The sequence below is a fragment of the Choloepus didactylus genome, chromosome 10 (genome assembly GCF_015220235.1).
Source record: "Choloepus didactylus isolate mChoDid1 chromosome 10, mChoDid1.pri, whole genome shotgun sequence".
In the NCBI taxonomy this organism is placed as follows: Eukaryota; Metazoa; Chordata; class Mammalia; order Pilosa; family Megalonychidae; genus Choloepus; species Choloepus didactylus.
In genome coordinates, this window is record NC_051316.1 from 89649090 (window position 1) to 89668324 (window position 19235).

At 43.1% G+C, this 19235-nt stretch overlaps 1 protein-coding gene across 1 annotated transcript in view; it reads left to right on the plus strand.

The window, feature by feature from the left end:
* The window catches only part of MED27 (mediator complex subunit 27), a 296509-nt gene that overhangs the window by 273833 nt on the left and 3441 nt on the right, over nt 1-19235 (plus strand). The window lies entirely within an intron of this gene.

The following is a 19235-nucleotide window of genomic DNA, read 5'->3' on the forward strand; positions in this document are numbered from 1 at the left end:
ATCCTGCCACATGAAGCTAAATTTGGCCTTCCTTTTGTCTGCAAACGTTGACTCTGTCAGCAAGCCCTTTTCCCGCTTCCTCATTAAACCCCTTACCCAAGTGTGGGGAAGCAACCGAGGGCTGGGGGCAGCTTGCTGTGAGTCCATGGCTGCTAACAGGTTCCCATCCTTTACTGTGGTCCCCTGGAGGCTCCTTGCGCTTCATCCTAGGGCGATGAAGCTTTTTATAGCCAGCAAGTTTCCAGCAGAGTAGATTCAGAGAATGGAACTTAGAAATAAGGGAGGACCGTCTGAAAGGGCAGAATCACAAAGAGCCAGGAAAGGTTTCAAGTGTGTTCATATTTTTCTGACATTTAAACTCTGCAGGAGCAGTCACTGTTTTGCTCTTTAACCCCCTCATTTCAACTCAGTGTGCATTTTCATCCACTAACTTAGGAAGAGTAAGAGCGAATCTGCAGCTACTTACTGCATTAAATCTTGGCAGGGAGGCTGAAGAAAGAGGTGGAGTGTGTGTATACCCCAGGTAGGCAGAAAGACAATTGAGAGACAGTATCACAGGGACCAGCATATGCTTCGCAGATTTTTCACTCAGAGGTAAAGCACAGAACTCTTAGTCTACCAACAATCATTATTCTATAAGCAACAAAGGAAAGTTCAACTCTTTCAGCCCTGCACCATTAGAACTTAACTGTAGAAATGTCGATTATCCAGTAGTGAACAGTGTTTTGGGCAGTTTGCCACTGCTTTTTCATTCCTGTATTCATTAATTTATTCATTCAGTCATTTATAACTTGATACAAAGACTGGGCCCCATCTGGGGACAGACTTTATCCAGGTATGTTTACTGAGTGACCACCTGGTGCTTTTCAAAAGCACCTAGAAGACTAAATTCTCTGAAACTTTGGTACATGATAGGTATTCAGTTAGTGGATTCATTTAGTACTTAACAGAATTACTATACAAATAGTACTTGACAGGCCTAACCTGTTGCTAATTCCAGGTCCCAGGAAAGAGAATGGTCCCAACATGAGGATAGTTTGGAGAAGACAGGAACTATCATCCTCTTTCAGAATAAGATCATGCCACATATGTTACTTGAGCAAATGCACCTGCTGTAGCATTTCACATCACTAAAGAGGCTCCGTATATTAACCTTAAATTGTTTTAAATCTCATGCTCTGTAATATCTAAAATTTCTTCCTATCAACTTCATGTGCACTTCCTTTCAAAAATCCTCTTCAAAAGCCACAGATAAAGAGTTGTAAGAGGCTGTGTAAGTTGTGGGGAAAGTTTTAAGACCCCATGCCAAATCTCAATTCTTTCCTCTGTTCAGTGTCCTACTTAGGTGAGGCTGTCAGTAGAGGCTCCCCACATCTAGAAAAGGTTTCAGCAGTGAAGGAGCAGCCTCCAAAAGACAATTTCTTTCATGTCATAGAAGAACCTCTGCTTTTTCCAAATCAGGTTGCTCTGACAGTGCCCATTTTTCTTAAATGCTGGTTAACATTTTCCAACAAGGAGAATTTATGTTTTATTGACTGAATATGGTGGCATTTGCATTTTGTTTCTGTGTATTCTGTTCCTTAATCCACAGGAATGGATTAAGCCCTGGGAACAACTTTCACCAGCACAAGGGCAAGTGGTTAGTTTAAAATATGAAAATATATTCCTTTCAGGATACTGTGAACAAATGAAAGTGCAGTATGAATGCATGCATGAGCCAAATATTGGGCTGTTGACGAGCTTTAGGGAAGGATTGGTGATAGACAATTCCAGGGTCATCCCAAAGGGCAGCCCTTTTCTAAGCTGACAGCTGGACTCTATTGACCAGGCTGGATAAGCAGAAGGGAAATAGGAGTGGACATTGTTATGCATCAGCCCAGGGGGCCCTGGGAGCTGAGAATGACAAGGAGTTGGGATCATTACACTCACCCAACAGCTGAAAAGCCTTTTATCACCACCTTTTCTCTTAATGGGCATGTTTGAATATTCACAAGCATCTAAACCCAGAATAGATCTGAGCATTTATTTTCCTCTTATGATACTCTAATACCTTCCCTTTCCAAGGTTCCGTTAACCACTATTGAGTGTGGTAATGACCAAGAGCCTTATTAAGGTATACTCACATATGCCCAGTTTTATGAGTAAAATGGAACCAGGAATGCCTGGCCCATCATGCTCACTTTCTTAAGGCATAATGAAATGCCTTGGAAGTGGTTTGTGGTTTTCTGCCATTAGAGGAGTCACAGAGTAGTCATTTTTCATTTCTATAGCTTATTTCTTCCTGAAGGGTTGCACAGGACTCGGTAAACTCCAGATCAGAACCCAACAACTGCTTCTGGGAAGACCGTCCACCTTATCTTTCCCTAAACCTCAGTCCTGGTTAACCTAACAGTCTATGTACATGTGGATGCACACGCACCTCCCAGCAGTGCAAGAGAACTACCCAGAACCATGCTGGTCTGCTCTACCATGAATTCATGTTCATTAATTTCTCTCTTCAGCCCTGGTTGACCTCCCATCACAGTCCCCACAGTGATTATTGAAGAGATAGGCAATTAACATAGTGTTAAGAGCCATTCTGCCATCACATCCCAGCTCCATCCACCACTTACTCCCTCTGTGATCTTGGGCAAGTTGCCAAACGTACCTCAGTTTCTTCATCTCTAAAATGGAGATAAAAGTACCTACCTCATAGAATTGGTGTGGGGGTTAAATGAGTTCATTGTACAAAGTATGAGGTTATATAAGTATTTGCACTTGCTAGTATTTTCTGTTCTCTTTCAGCTTCCAAAGCTTCCTTCCATCATCTCCCTCTTTGGATATCCCAGCTTTTACTTTATTATTCATGTGCAAAAATTTTTCTGTTTATGCACCCTTTCTGTCATCCTACCCATTCAGAGAAGGATGCATACTATCTTCCTTAGTAGTAATGCATGTTACATTCTTCTGACTAAGGAATCCTCTCTCTCACTTGCAAGATCGTTTCTTCCTTTTCCATGCATGTTCCCAGCATTTCACAAATGAGTTCTTTTACTCCAGTTACCATTTCTTTTTTTTCCTTCTATCCCTATCAGTTTTCTCAAAAGAATCACCTGCTTTTATTTCTCACCTCTCCAGAGCTTCTCAGTCCACTGCAGGCTGCCCCACTACTCTTCTCAGAGTACCCTCTTAAAGGTACTTAAGAGCCTCCTGACCATCTTATCTAACACTGTCTCCTTTTCCTTCTGCTCTCCTCCTGTCTGCGCATCCTCTTCCCATCTCCTGTCTTTTTTAAAGGCTCTGTCTTTTGCCCTTTGCTTTTCTTCCTGCCAACTCCAGGCTGTTGGTGGTAGCTCCCTAGAGTTGGTGTTGAGGAAGACTCCGAGGATTCAGTGGAAAGGAACATCTGGCTACATGATTGATATCCGTATTGCATTGGGGCAGAGGAGAGGGGCAACACAATATTTGCCATTCTTGTCCTGTGCTCAACCCTGTTTTCTCTCATGACTGGTAGTCATGTATCTTCAAGAGACTCTTAATTATGTATCAGGAAGTTTGAATTCTTTGGAGCCTCAGACTCTCTGAGAGAGGTGAAAGAAGTACAGGAGAACAGAATGTCATGGAAGCCAATAGAGGGGCAAGTTTTAAGAAGGAAGAAATCACCTTTTAGAAGGGCTCCTCTAAGGTTGCTAGGCAGGAGATCTAGTTTTTCCCTCTGTGTGTGTGTGTCAGACCTTGCTGGTCTGTTTTCTCCTGAGCATTGGTTGTTCCATGTCCTTTAGAGGCCATGTATCCCTCAAGAGTGCTCCTATGCTATCTGTTTGTTTATACATGTCCCCCAGCTGCATCATGTGTCTTCCCTTTTCTCCAAGCATATTATTTCCTCTCCTGGTCAAAAAAAAATTTACCTAAAGAAGGAGTAAGGCACCCATGATTACAACCACATAGCAATGTCCTTTGGACAGCCCTGAAATGCTGGTAGAATCACAGTTCCAAGACCCAGAACAGTCCCTCATGTCCCAAGAAGGCTAGTGGCACCTCTGGTGATCTCCGGAAGTCACCTCAGGTAAACATGTTCCCCCCTGATTTCTCATTTCCTCAGGCAGAGCAGTGACTGGGCAGAAGAGAACCCAGGTCTGTTGCCTCAATTTTGATAAAGAAGGTGGGATTGTCCATATTTTCTTAGCAGCGCAGATGTCTTTGGATCTGTTTCTCTAACTGCCAGACTGCTCCTGCAGAAAATAACATCACATCAAGTGAGTGAGGAACAATTCAGGTATCTTTGGGCTTGGACTTTCTTGGCAGCCAGCAACAGAATATGGCAGTTTACCATCTGGAAAGCATTGAACTTTTGTTGTTGTTGTTCATCTAAATGAAGAGCGTTCATTCCTTAATCCTGAGAAATGTCAAGGACCTTTTGTGTGCATCTCCTCTCAGCTCTGCACAAGGCCTTTGGCAGAATCATAAGACTAGTCTGGCCTACCTTCCACGGCTCATACCCTCCACAACCCCGGAGAATTCCCTCATATCTACATATCTACCCTGGGGTTTCACTTCTTACCAAACCCTCTCCTCCTCAGCAGTGCCCAATTGCCTCAGCTTTTCCCACCCACTACCCTCCTTTCACCCTGCTCCCCTTCCATCACTGCGCCAAAATAAACAAACAACTCTACCTACTTTTTTTCTCATTCACTCAGGGTTCTACTGGGTAGATGGGGTCCAGTGCAGAGCCACATTTTTTTTTTCAGATTTTAACAAACTTTTTTTTTTTTTTTTTTTTGTGGCAACATATATACGTAACACAAAATTTCCCATCTTAATCATTTTTAAGTGTACATTTCAGAAGAATTAATTACAGTCACAATGTTGTACCACCATCACCACAGAGCCACAGTTTTCGGCACTCTTCTCTCCTTAGAGGCCCTGTGGTTGGCCCAGAAAGTACAGAAGTGAGTCAGGTGTGGCCCACATCCTCCAGGAGCACACAACCTAGAGGGGAAGGGGGCATCTGGTCACAGATCATGGCAAGTGCAGGGACTGCGGTATCCGGAGAGTGCTATTGGGAGGACAAGCAAGGGGCCTTCCACCCAGCCCTGGTGACAGGTGGGAGAAGGGAGACCCCTGAGCTGAGTCCTGGGGGGTGAAAAGGGCCTAGGCAGGGGAAGAGCACTCTCGGCAGTGGGAACCACTTGAGCAAAGTCTCAGAATCAGAAAAGCTTATTTGGGAGGAGGAATTCTTAAAGCAGACCAGTATTGCTAGAACGTAAAGCAGGGGTTGAAGGGAGACAGACAAGGCTGGGACCCAGATCCTCAAGGTCTCATATGCTATGCTAATGCATTTGAAAGGATCCTGTAGGTGGCTGCGGAGTGACCTAGGAAAGTTTATCTGCATCTGGAGGCCCTCTACAGCTAATCTGCACTGAGTTTAGGGATTTGGGGGGTTTCCCTCCCTAGTGTCAATAACACCTTAGCCAGGACTTTCAGAGAGTGGGTTGAACCCCCCAAACCAAACAAGATTCACTTATTGAGGCCCCCATATGTACCAGAGGCTATATTAAGTACTTTATATACGTGGTCTCATCCTTTTTTAGACCCAGAGCTTGATCTCAACAGTATGACCAGGGATTTCAGGCCAGATGGAGCTGCTGTGGCTCTCTTCACCTCTCCAGTTCCATCACACAGATAGCCCTGCCTCTGGCTCCATCTCAGAGCAGCATATCCTGGCTCTGGTGGACAGTCTTGAGTCTTTTGCAGCCCATGCAAATGGCTCCTTCATCAAATAGAGAAAGAAATATTGATCTTATCTAAGTAACCCCTAGTCCCCAAGGACTTCATTGCTTCCTACTGGGCTCTAGATCTGCTTAACCTGTGGCACACAATTCCAGGATACAGATTAGAAACTAAAGCTGCATAATAAAAAATAAATCCCCTGCTTCCCCTTTTCTATACTCTTATCTCCAATCTAGAGTTTGTCTCCCTGCTGAACCCTGTCTCCCCCAGCCCCCAGATCACTTTCAAGGCTACATTCCAATTTTGGAATAATGAAGACTCCTTTTTTCATGAAATGAGTACTTCTGGGCCTGTTTTAAATATTCTTCATAAAACCAGTGTACCTCCTCAGAGCAATGTTACTGGCAGAGATTGCTATCTCTTTAAACATTCAGTACGCTAGGTTCACATCTTGACTGCAGGGTCCACAAAGAATTTTCTCCTTCCAAGAAACTCCTAGTGTCCTTCTCCTTAAGGGAGGTTCTGTCCTTGACAAAACTCTTAATAGACACCCAAACTCTTGGCTCATTTCCTTGTACAACATCGAATTGCATCCACCCAATGAAAGTAAATTTTAATATATTTCGGTGAGGAGACAGCATGAGGTATAACCGAATAGCAAATGTTTGGCTTTGCTGCCTGTTAGCCTATGCTTCAAAGTTTTGTTGGGATGAGGAAAGGTAGCACAGATTTCCAACATAAAGAACAGTGCTGTACTGATGGTCTCTCTGGTTCTGAGCCCAATTCTGTAAACTCTTTTTAACTCTCCCTAGCAAAGGAAGCCAGATGGCCCAGAAACTGAGGAATACATAAGGATGTTGTCAGAGCAGCAGGTGAATTCCTGGAGTGGGTCGGGAACCTGGTACCCCCTACTGCCTGCTGGGATTGGCTTGTCCTTTTTAAAAGAACAAAAGGCTTTAATTTCACCCCTCTAGTGCAAATGAATAGAGATGAAGATGGAGCTTGTTCATAGGTTTACCTTCAGGATATGGTCTGTGGGCTGAGTGGGCTGGTGTTACTGGTAAGTACTGGGGCAATTTAGACCCTACGACATCCACTTAATATCTAGGACCTGGAAGGGACTGGAGGGATCATCCTGTGCTGATCCTCCATGCTCTCTTACCAAGGGCCAGTGGGGGAGTGGCCAAGGCACCCAGATAATAAATGACATCCAGGATTGAACAAACCTCTGTCTCCTAACTATTTGGGTTCCCTTCTATATATCCCATTGTGCTGCCATTTTGATGACTTAAATGCAGGTCTAAGAGAGTCTTTTCTTCGTGTTGTGTGGAAGCAGGTATTGCCCAGAGGGAAGCCAGAACAAGGCTTCTCTTTTAATAAGCAACTTCTAAACACTTGCGTACTTAACGTTTCCTATTTATTAAATTTGCAGGGCATAATTTTAATAGTCCTAGCTTAGCAGGAGAGGTTTTGGGCTTCATGGACTGTGTACTCTCACATAATGTACCTCTCTGTCATTAGTCCATTACCTTAGGGAAGAGCATCAGGTAATTGCTGGGGCTCAAGTTCATGCCCCAGCACTGATCATCTACAGCCCTGCCCCCTGGTGGTGTGAAGCAGGTAGTAGTCCTGCAGTGAGGTTTTCTGTTCAGTGGTTCCTAACACGGCTGCACATCAGAGTCACCTTGGGGAGCTTTTTATCAATACAGGTCCTGGCCCCCAGCCTAGGCCTACCTTCTCAGAAGCCCAAGGACAGTCCCTGGCAGCCTGCCTCTGGAGTCAGTGCCCCTCACCTCTGTGCTGCACTGAAAGGTCTCCACCAGAAGGATGCACATGAGCAGGAATGATGCCTACAACCTTAGGATGTTCAGGAATCCCTTGAAGGCAATCCGTGGACCACCAAGAAATCTAAATACCCCTGTTTAAGACCCCCTGGCAGAAATTCTAAGTTTTCATTTTAATCAACTCAAATACCCCAACTTGAATGTATTCAGAAAATTCTGATTAAAAGAGTAGGGAAGAAAGTGCCTGGTCACCTCTGAAACAAAGGACAAAAATCTTGCTTTGTAAGGATCATGGATTTTTGTGTCGTATTCTTGTCCTGGGCTGGGGACTGCCATTGTTATCCTCTTAACTTTCTCCCTTCAAGGAGTTCAATGGACCCTTGCTTTTTTAAAGAAGAAACTGCTGGAGTATGATAGTTTTTTTCCCTCCCTATGTCTCAGTGATCTCTCTGCATGTCACCACTCTGCCTTTGTTTCCCTTTTAATCCTAAAGAACATAGCTCTGTCTGGCTACCATAAAATGTGGAAAAAGAGTTTGGGCTGTATATGCTAAATTTATTATTGTAGCAATAGGATTTCCCCCATACCTTTGCTGCCCCCTCCCCTTTTTTTTGGTTCTGCACTTTTGATTCCCCTTGATTAATATATGCACAGTCTCAATTATAAACTGGTTGCTTTTATTTGCCCTATTTCCCAATCATTGTACAAGGCAGACCCCTGCTCTGTTACTTAATAGCTACTTGGTTTGGGCAAGTTGCTTAACTTCCCTTTGACTTAGTTTCCTGACTTGTAAACGGGAATAAGAATAGTGCCTCCATCATAGGTTGTTGTAGAGATTAACTCAGAGAAAAATAATGATGGCTAACTTATAGTGGGTGCTTGCTGTTTTTCAGACACTGTTCAGGTGTTTTACTTGCATTGATCCTTGCCCAAGGTCACACAGCTTATAAGTGACAGACGGCCTTCAAACCCATGCAGGCTGGCTCCAAAGCCTGTGCTCCTCACCAGGCTGTGTTTGTAACCAGCTCTGCACTCTTAGCCTGGTTGTTGTGTGTACACCAGTCCTTGCACAGGGTTAAGTGCTCATTGCTGACTTTGTTGCCGTTATTGAAAACAGTTCTGCTTTTGGTTCAGCTAAAATGGCTCGTGATCTCTGAAGTACCCACCAGCTCTCAGATTCTGGGAGTTAAGATTGTCAGAAGCTTCTTGCACACAATATGGCAGAGGAACTTTGAGGAGACTTGTTTTGACTGGCTTCTTTTCTTCTTCTCCAGTGTGTTGAGTGACAGCTGTTTCAAGGTCTCTTGAAAGATTCCTTTTCTCCCTCCCTGAACTGTAGTCCTCACATCGGTTTGGGGTTGCCGAAAACCTCGCTCTAAGACTCTTTGAGCTGAGGGATAGAGAATGTTAGCAAGGCCTTGTTGGTGGAGTAAGAGAAAACTGAAAGTGAGGTTAATAAAGCAAAATGGATCTTTTGAATGGGGTGATGGAGATGTCAGTCCCTACTCAAAATAAATCACCTATGGTCCAGCCGTGAGACCGGTGGAAACACACCCCAAACTAAACTGGCGCATTTGCAGCTTTTCTGTGCCCAGATGTGACGGAGTCCCTTCATACAGTCACTTCTCTTTTTAGGATGGTTCTTTCCTTCTGTTCTCCCTGTTTTCCCCACCCTTGCTGGTTGCATCCACAGTTATTTCCCTCTCTGCTCCTCTTTGCTGCTGTTCCCTATCTCACTGGTCTATTGTTATTTCATGGCTTCTCCCTCCCTTTCCTTGAGTTTGTAATCTACTTTGATCTTTTTACAAGCATTTTTTTCAAACCAGCCTTCACTAGTGGGATGAATCCCCTCCCTTTCTGTGGGAGCATTAGTGCCCTTCTTCTGCTTCCCCTGTGAGGGAGGGCGGCTTTTATCTCCCAGTGGAATCTCATTAGCTTTACATTATAATGGCACCTGAACCTCTGCTGGCACACAGTCGATTTAAATTAGTTAATAGCAAACTTTTTTTTTTTTTTTTTTTTTTTTTTTGCCCCAGGCCTGTTTTTTGTTTACATCTTGGATGCTGAGCAAAAAAACTTCTGTTGTTGAAAAGTATAAAGCAAAAAAATATTGAAGCTGGAGGTGGAATGCTTTGACAAAAAGGAAGATTATTGTAAATTATTTTCTCCAACACTTAACCATTATCTTACCTGGCACTTTTAGGTTCAACCATGGGAATCTAAAAACCAGCAGTACAGGAGTTTGGGAGGAAAGGAAAATAGGGAAAACATCGCAAATTAGCCAGCTTTGCTTCCTTCTATTAAAATCTTTCTGTAATTGGTGATGGGAATAGAAGAAATTAAATGATTGTGTCAGGTCTTGGGGGGAAAAAAATGCCACCATTTGGCAATTAAAGGGACTGCTTTATACTGAAGCTTTTGAAAAAGAGGTTAAATTTGGCCAGATTGCCAAGCAGTAATGGAAAAGCTAATTAGGTGCCCTGCCTTATGAGCCAGATGCCGAAGTAGAGCTTTGGTGTGCAACTCCAGCCATATCTGGAGGATGACATTTTTTAGTTAATTCAGCATGTTCAGCTCTGAAGTAGCCTGTTATACAGCAGCCACATTTGCAAATCTCTAAAACTACAACTTGTATCTGGACTCTGGCTTACTGAAGAAATCGCAGTGCCCTAGAGATGGAGGGCAGAGTGATGCCTGAGTCACCCAGGGCAGGTACCATCCTCTGCAAACCAGGGAAAGATGGGTGGAGAGTCTGTTAGGAGGGAGATCAGCAAAGGCTCAAGCTTTGAGTGTCTGCTTTCAAATACTGACTGCCCCTCACTAGCTGGGCATTTTCCTTACTTCTCTAAGTCTCCATTTCCTCGTCTATAAAATGGAAATAAAAATAGCACCCATCTCACAGAGTTAGTGAAGATTAAATGAGAAGGGGCAAATAAGGACTTGATACATAATAAGTGCTCATTAATAGTAGTTAGTATAACTTAACAAAAATAAATAAATAAAATAATCCTATGGTCCCGAAAAAGCACCTTTCAGAAATAAGGAGAACCCTACCACTCCACCTACATCCACTGTAAAAATATTTCATCTCGAAATTTGGATGATACATTAATTTTGATTCATGAAAATATCTTGAGATAAACTGTCTTTCTGATTTGTACTCCTTTGTTTTGTGCCCCAGGAAGCAAATGCTTGCCATTTTCTGGGCCTTTTTTCCTATAGTCCCTGGAATCCTCCTCAGCCTTGCCACTCAGTGTGATCCTGTAATCAGAGGCATGGCCATCCTGGGAGTTTGGGAAATGGAGAATCTCAGTCTCCATCCCAGACCTACATAGTCAGAATCTGCTTATAAAGAAGATCCCCACATGATTTTTATAGTCATTAACATTTGCATTTCTTATGCACGTAAGAATGTCTACATAAAAACAGGTGGGGAGTGTTCCAGTTGGCTAATGCTGAAGTTATGCAAAATATCAGAAATGGATTGGCTTTTATAAAGGGGATGTATTAGGTTACAAATTTACAGTCCTAAGGCCATAAAAGTGTCCAAGCTAAGGCATCAACAAGAGGATACCATCACTGAAGAATGGCCGATGGCATCCAGAACACCTCTGTCAGCTGGGAAGGCATGTGGCTGGTGTCTGCTATTCCTTTGCTCCCAGGTTGTGTTTCAAAATGGCATTCTCCAAAATGTCTCTGGGCATGTCTCTCTGTAGCTTTTCCAGAGCAAACTCTGGGCTAGCATCTCCAAAGTATCTCTAAGCGTCAGCTCCCAAGCATCTCTCCAAAAGTCTCTCAGCTGCTCTTGGGGCTTTTTGTCCTCTCTTAGTTTCTCCAGAGCAAACTCTGGGCTAGGATCTCAGCGCATCAACAAGTGTCTGGGTCTCTCTTAGCTCTCTTAAATACTCCAGTGAACTAATCAAGCCCTACCCTGAATGGGTATGGTCAAATCTCCATGGAAACATTCAATCAAGAGGTCACACCCAAACCAAAAAGATTAATAAGTCTGCCCCCCACAAGATTGCATTAAAGAATATGAGTTTTCGGGGGACATAATATATCCAAACTGGCACAGGGAGCTTCTTAAAATACAATTCCTGGGCCCCAACCCAGAGATTCTGATTCTAGGTCTAGAGTGGGGCCCAAGAACTCCAATTTCTAACAAATTCTTAGTTGATGCCAATGCTGCTGGTCCCTGGGCCACATTTTGAGTAGCACCATTCTAAAGGAAAATTTCCTCTGCCACAGCCCAAATTCATATATGCTGCCACTTACAGGAATCACAGCCCTAGCAAACTCCATGGGAAACACCCAAGGAAGATATATTAGTCTGAATAGGAGATGTAATGCTGCAGTAACATAAACTTCAAAGTCTTAGTAATTTAACACAACAAAAGTTTATTTCTTGCTCACATTTCACATCCATCTTGAGTTGACAGTAGGCTGTACTCTGCATATTCACCCAGGGACCCAGGTTTAACAGAGGCTCCACCAGTGTGTGACTGCACATACTCAGAATAGGCCTCCCAAGGTAGCCCCAGCAGGGTAAGAGAGAGAGCACGGAGAGTACATATTTTCTCTTCACCGTCTCCAAATAGAAGTAACACATGCCACTTCCACTCCTAGTCCATTGGCTAGAACTAGCCACATGGCCCAAAATAACTATGAGAGTAGCTTGAAAGTCTTCCCATACGTCCAGGAAGGAGAGGAGAACCAGAGTGAAGTTTCTACCATACAGGGAAAGTCCAAAATTCCCTGGCACGTTGGAAATTAATCAGAGTCCAGAGTCCTCAGCTCCACTCTCCTGATTCCAGCCCTTTTAATGCCTTTTTCTTCACCCTACAGACCTAAACTGACCCGGTCTCCCTAGAAAACTCAGGGACAGGGTGGGTCATTAATTCAGTCAGCACACACTTATTAAGAAACTTCTCTATGCTGGTCACTAGACAGGCATGGTCTCTTTTTACAGGCAAGTTAGGGAAACTGACACTAAACAAACTTTGCAAAAAGTAATTTTGTAAGTTCAGTCATGAGGAGTGCTATGAAAGGCTGAGCAAGGAGACTTAACCCTATCATGGAGGTCTGAGATGTCTTCCCTGAGCAAGTAGATTTAAACCAGGCCAAGAAGAGGAGTAAGAGAAAGGGAGGGAGTGGGAGAGGAGCGATCCAAGCAGCGGGAATGGCTCTGAGGTAGCTAGGAGATGGAGCATTTGAGGAACTGAAACATTTTCAGACCAATGTGACTAGAGCAAGGGGTAAGAGGAGAGGAGGAAGGAGCCAGGTCCTACAGGGTCTCGAATACCATGTTCATGAGTTTGGATTTTATCTTAAGTGCATTTGGAAGCTATAACAGGACTTAAAACAGGGAAATGACAGAGTTAGATTTATAGTTTAATAATAACAGCTAATTTTTGTTGACCAGCGTGCACTACAGCAGTATTTTATTTAATCCTCATGATTATCCCATGTAGTAGGGACTGCTTGTTATTATCTCCATTTTCCAGATGCTAGAACTGCAGCTAAGGAAGATAACTTGCCCAAGGTTATGTTGCTAAAAGAGGTGGAGCTACAGTTCAAAACTAGGCTGTGGACTCCAGAGCCCACACTCTTTTCTTTGCCCCTTTGCCACAGAATGTTCACTCTGCTACGTTGAGAAGAACTGGAAAAAGCAAGAGTGGACATAAGAAAGCTAATTGGAATTTGTCTGGTCATCTAGACAGGAAAATAAGGCAGTTTAGCCTGTGGAGTGGTGGTGGAGATGGGAAGAAGTAGAGAGATTCCAGATAAATAATTTGGAACCTGGAAAATGCTTGCGTTTGAGGAGTTGGGACAAGGAAGATATAAGAATGAGCCCAGGTTTCTGACTTCAGCATCTGAGTGGATGGTGGGGTACACTAAAAGAGGAGCAGGCTTTTTTTGTTTATCTCATCAGATGCTTAGAGAACCTGAGTTTAGCCAGAAGAGTCAAGTCCAGAGGTTAGCTAAGGAAGGGAGGAGGAGATGAGCATAGGTTTGCCAATTCAGGGAAGATGGAGTCAAATAAAGACTGGGAAAGCAGGCTAGGCATCCAGGGAACCAGAAGGATTGGGGGCAGATTCTTGTCAGCATTTAGGTAAAGCCATTAATTCCAGAGCCTACAAGGGCCAGGCAGATAGCATGTTGAATGAAGTAGGCTGGGTATAAAAGACCATGGCAGGAGGAGAACCTAAGATGGCGGCTAGGTGAGACAGGGCAAAAAAAACACCTCTGTGAAAAATACTAGATAAAAGCCAGAAAGTGACCCAGAACACCAGTTCCTGACAAGGTCTGCTAAATCCACAGGGACCGTGCATTGGGTGAAACTGGGAGTCTGTGCTCTGAAACGAGTGAGTGAGCCGGCTGAAAGTCCGGTGGCCACACTGCAGTGTGGGGAAACCATGGGTTGGCATTTAGAAACGGACTAGTACTTTTTAAAAAGAAAAAAACCTGGGAGCGACTATAGATACAGAGGCGAGAACCACACAGTAAAGCACGGCAGGAATGGGCTGTGCCAGCGCCTCAACATCTGGCATGGAAGATAGCCCTTCCCACACCCACTGCTAATTGTCTCGGAGCCAGGAGAGCAGAGGGGAGCCAAAAGGAGAAAGAAACTGCACCCCTTCCAGCCATCTCCCCAGCAGGTGGGGGACGCTCCTGCCCGGGGCCCGACCCCCAGCCCAGAGCTGCACCAAGGGTCCCAGTGTGACAGGGAGTGTTTCCCGCAGCACCGCACACACGCCACAATGTCAGCCATGGACAGTGTGCCTTAAGGACAGATAATTGTCCTGGAGCTGGGAAGGCAGAGCTGTGCGAAAAGGGGGAAATTAACACGCCCCATTCAGCCATCTTTACAGCAGGCTGGGAACGCCCGTGCACAGCCCAGCGGCCCAGGGCTTCCCTGGAGGGCCAGCACGCACTTGTGACGTGGCACAGCCTTCCCTCAGCAGAGGTCCTGGAAGAGCACAGCTGAAAAGGGGGACCTGCTCGGAAATCCCAGGGACCCTACGCCAATACCAAGGACTTGTGGGTCAGCGGCAGAGACAATCTGTGGCAAGACTGAAATGAAGGCTTAGACTCTTGCAACAGCCTTAAATCTCCAGGAACACCTAGGAGGTTTGATTATTAAAGCTGCCCTGCCTCCCTAATCGCTCAGACACATGCCCCTCATTCAGGGCGGACAGCACCAACAACACACCCAAACTTGGTGCAACAGTTGAACCCCACAAGAATCATACCCCCACACACCACAAAGACAAAGTTGGGGAGAACTGACTTGAGGGGAATGGGTGACTCGCAGATGCCATCTGCTGGTTAGTTAGAGAAAGTGTACGTCACCGAGCTGTAGATCTGACAAATTAGAGATTGGTGTTTTTCATATTCTGAAAGAACCCTATCAAGTAAAGCAAATGCCAAGAGGCCAAAAACAACAGAAAATTTTAAAGCATATGATAAAACCAGATGATATGGAGAACCCAAACCCAAACACCCAAATCATAAGATCAGAGGAGACACAATACTTGGAGCAATTAATCAAAGAACTAAAGACAAACAATGAGAGCATGGCACAGGATATAAAGGACATGAAGAAAAGCATGGCATGGGATATAAAGGACATGAAGAAGACCCTAGAAGAGCATAAAGAAGAACTTGCAAGAGTAAATAAAAAAACAGACGATCTTATGGAAATAAAAGAAACTGTTGACCAAATTAAAAAGATTCTGGATACTCATAGTACAAGACTAGAGGAAGCTGAACAATGACTCAGCGTCCTCAAGGATCAAAGAATGGAAAATGAAAGAACAAAAAAAGGATGGGGGAAAAAATCGATATGGATCTCAAGGATATGATAGATAAAATAAAACATCTAGATTTGAGACTCATTGGTGCCCCAGAAGGGGAAGAGAAGGGTAAAGGTCTAGAAAGAATATTCATAGAAATTGTTGGGGAAAACTTCCCAAACCTTCTACACAATATAAATACACAAAGCGTAAATGCCCAGCAAACTCCAAATAGAATAAATCCAAATAAACCCACTCCAAGACATATTCTGATCAGACTCTCAAATACTGAAGAGAAGGAGCAAGTTCTGAAAGCAGCAAGAGAAAAGCAGTTCACCACATACAAAGGAAAGAACATAAGACTAAGTTGTGACTACTCAGCGGCCACCATGGAGGCGAGAAGGCAGTAGCATGACATTTAAAATTCTGAGAGAGAAAAATTTCCAACCAAGAATACTTTATCCAGCAAAACTCTCCTTCAGAGGGAGAGCTTAAATTTTTCACAGACAAACAAATGCTGAGAGATTCTGCTAATAAAAGACCCACCCTACTTCAGATTCTAAAGAGAGCCCTACCGACAGAGAAACAAAGAAAGGAGAGAGAGATATAGAGAAATTTAACAGACATATATAGAACATTACATCCCAAATCACCAGGACACACATTCTTCTCTAGTGATCACAGATCTTTTTCCAGAATGGACCGTATGCTGGGACATAAAACAAGCCTCAATAAATTTAAAAAAAATTGAATTTATTCAAAGCACATTCTCTGACCACAATGGAATACAAATAGAAGTCAATAACCATCAGAGAATTGGAGAATTCACAAACACCCGGAGATTAAAAATGAGGGGGAGATGAAAACATTCCCAGATAATCAAAAGCTAAAGGACTTCATCACCAGTAAATCAGTCCTATAAGAAATGCTGAAGGGAATTGTGCAGGCTGAAAGGAAGGGACACTAAACAATTGACTGAAACCACATGAAGAAATAAAGATTTCCAGTAAAGATCACATGGTAAGTATAAATACCAATACTACTGTATTTTTGATTTATAACTCCACTATTTACTTCCTACAGGATCTAAAATACATAAACTGTAATGATAAATCAGTGGTTTGGGACTCAATGTAAAATAGGTCATTTTTGACAAGAACTACGTAAAGGTGGGGGAATGGAGGAATATAGGAACATAGTTTAGGTGTCCTATTGAAGTTAAGTTGGTATCAAAGAAAAACAAGATTGTTATAGATTTAAGATGTAAAATTTAAGCCCCACGGTCAACACAAAGAAAGTATCAGAGAATATGACCATAGAGATGAAAAGTAGAGTATGGGTTATGAGAAGTGGGGGAAGGGGCAATGGGGAGTTAAGAAATGAGTGTAGGGTTTCTGTTTGGGGTGAAGGGAAATTTCTAGTAATGGATGGTGGGAAGGTGATGGCATTGCAACATTCTAAAGGTGATTAATTCCACTAATGGAATGCTAGGGAGGGGTTGGAATAGGAAGACTTAGACTGTATATATGTTTCCACAATTGAAAAAAAAAAAGTCTAAATAGATAATGACAATTAAATGCCAAGGATGATCCTGGATGGAGGAGAGGAGGCTCAAAGGGACACAGTTGGGACATAAGAAAAAAAAAAGGGAAATATAGAATGTAGGCTTTGTATAAATGTTGAATTTCTTGAACTTCTTACTGCGCTTAATGGGATTGCATAAAAGAATGTTCTTGTTCATGGGAAATGTATATGAGAATTATATTGTTTTTTCAAGGATGTGTGCAGCTTGCTCTCATATGTTCAGAAGACAAAGCAATAGATTATGGATGATAGATAGGGAGGGAAACAGGGAGGGTGGGAAGGAGGGAAAGAAAGAAATGGTGGTGTGACAGGATGTTAAAGTTGGTGGATCAGGGTATCGGGGGAGGGGGGAGGGGTATGCTGGAGTTCTGTGGGATTTGTATTGTTTTTGCAATTGTTCCTGTCAGTTTGAATTTATTTCAAAATAAAATTTAAAAAAATAAATAAAGGCTAGCTCAAATTCAAAAAAAAAGACCACGGGGTACATAGGCAGACTTTAGGTGCATGTCTTGTCCAAAGGCATTGCCCTTCCTTGGCTCCAGCTAGTGGTCACCACATGGATATGTGGGTGTCGGGTAGCCAGGGCACAATTACAATTATTATTATGGCCACACTTAACCATTGCCGGACCTTGTGCCAAGCACTTCACATGGTTGAACTCATTTAATGCTCACAATAGTCTGTGAAGGAGGGGTACTATTACTGCCCCCAGATCTTCTGATGTTTCAAGAGAAACTGGAAGTCCAAGTTATGTGAAAAGTACTGAATTTTAAGTATTGGTCATTTATTTTTGGAATTGTAAAAGGAAAAATAAAAGTGCAGCCAAATAAATCATCCCCGATTTGGATGTGGCCTCTGGGTTGCCAGTCTGATGAGGGAATCAGGTCCCAGGCCAGGCCAGGCCAGCTGAAATGGCCAGCTGGGATTCCTAGAGGAATCCCGGCACTAGAGTGCAGATGGACCTTCCCCCATCCAGAGAAAGAAGTCATACCCAGAACAGTGGGGTACTGCCTTGGCTGCTCTCTACTACAATGCTGATATATTGGGTGGGGGCTTCGTTAAAGGCACCTTAAAAATAAATAGGGGGGTCAGGAAAAACAAATTTCCAACAACCTTTTTTCTTTTGTAATGACAAATGTGATTTCAAGGAAGGTGTTACCAGCTCATAAAATGGCACTTGCATGGTGTTTTTTTTTTGTTTATTTTTTGTTGTTGTTGTTTTTTAGACCCTAGCAAGGTTGTTGGATAGGTAAGAACCAAGCTTTTAAGTTCAGCTGCCATTTAAGACCAGTTTGCTTTGCTGTATTTTATAACTGTAAATTTCACCCCACTGATCACCACTAGCCATTTTACAAAGTTATCATTACTACTGGCTTAAAAAAATTAAAAAGAAAAAAACATGGCTCATTTTAGAAAGCTGTCTGTCAAAAAAGCTTAAAATAAAAGCAGTCTTGGCACTTGAAGAAATAAGTACCATTTATCTTGAAAGTCACTTGGGTAAGAATTTCTCTACAATGTTGGATACAAAAACTGCTGCTGTATTTGCAAGAAAGCCAGGGCAGGTATTTATGATTTGTGGCTTTTGGTGAGTGGGTATTTGTAAGCTTATTTTTTTATTCAACAAATATTTATTGAGCACCTGCTATATGTTGGGTAATGTTATAGGCCTTGTGGATGCAGCATGAACCAGATAACATGATTCCTGCTTTCACAGAGCTGATCATCTAGTAGGATTCACCAGCCATGAAGGGGGCCATTAAAGTACATCAAGAAAAGAGGACAAGCCCAGGGTCTGGGGAGTGCAGAAGAGCAGTGCAAGCAGGCAGGGCTGATTATGTAGCTGGAGGGTAATAGCTTCACATGCATGGCCTGGTTCCATCTTCTTACCAGACTGATGAAGTGTGTATTATTATGATCTCCATTTTATCCAGGAGGAAACTGAGGTTTAAACAGGTTCTGTAAAGAGCCAAAGATCACCCAGAGAGAAGCCAGGGATCCAGGACCCAGACTGCCTGGCTGCGAAGCCCGTGTCCTTATATACCTTTTGAAATTTCTCTGGCTGAATGTGTGGATATATAGCTGGAGTCATTTATAACTCAACATGTGGGGCCTGGACCAGCATTTCTGGTTTTCTACCTGATAGTTTGTTTAACTGCTGCTTAGTTCTGTTAACACATTATAGTGTGCTGGTGGGGGGCTGGAAAATTGATGTCTCCACTAGTTAGACCTATGTTTATTCTTTTTCTTGAAGTTAATGACTATCTGATTTTTGTTTTCTTTTTTGACCACACCATTTGTAATGCCAAGAATCCCTAATGAGGACAATCAAATCAACCATTACTTTGAAAACGGATATCAAATT